Source organism: Chrysochloris asiatica, unplaced genomic scaffold, assembly GCF_000296735.1.
Source record: "Chrysochloris asiatica unplaced genomic scaffold, ChrAsi1.0 scaffold00119, whole genome shotgun sequence".
NCBI classification, from domain to species: domain Eukaryota; kingdom Metazoa; phylum Chordata; class Mammalia; order Afrosoricida; family Chrysochloridae; genus Chrysochloris; species Chrysochloris asiatica.
The window spans coordinates 423,605-424,114 of NW_006408637.1; positions in this window are offsets into that span (position 1 = coordinate 423,605).

Consider the following 510-nt stretch of genomic DNA (forward strand, 5'->3'; position numbering starts at 1 on the left):
AAAAAAAACACACATTAGAATTATGGGCTGTAAAAAAATATTTGAGTATGAATTATTTGTCAAGAAATAAAAGATGCATTGTAATTTGCCAAGAAAAAAAAAAAAAAAAGAAAGAAAGAAAGAAAAATGATGAAGAAGTCAGGAAAGTGTTACAGAAACAATAAAAAATATACATACAGCATTGGAAACAATTCAAAACCTGAAAAATGAGGTCCAAATGATTAATAATAATATATTGGAAATGGACAATTCACTGAAAGGCAAAGGAGTAGAATTGAAGTGATGGAAGCCACAACCAGCAAGCTGGAATACAAACCTCTCAATACTGCTAAGATAGAAGAGCAAGCAGAGAAAAGGATTTTAAAAAATCTGAAGAAAGTCTAAGATTCATGTGGGACAACATAAAGAGGAGTAACTTAAGAACATTCCAGAACAGGAAAAATCTCAGAAAACTAGAGAAGGGAGATAGTTGAAGAAATGATGGATGACAATTTCCATAACATCCTGAAA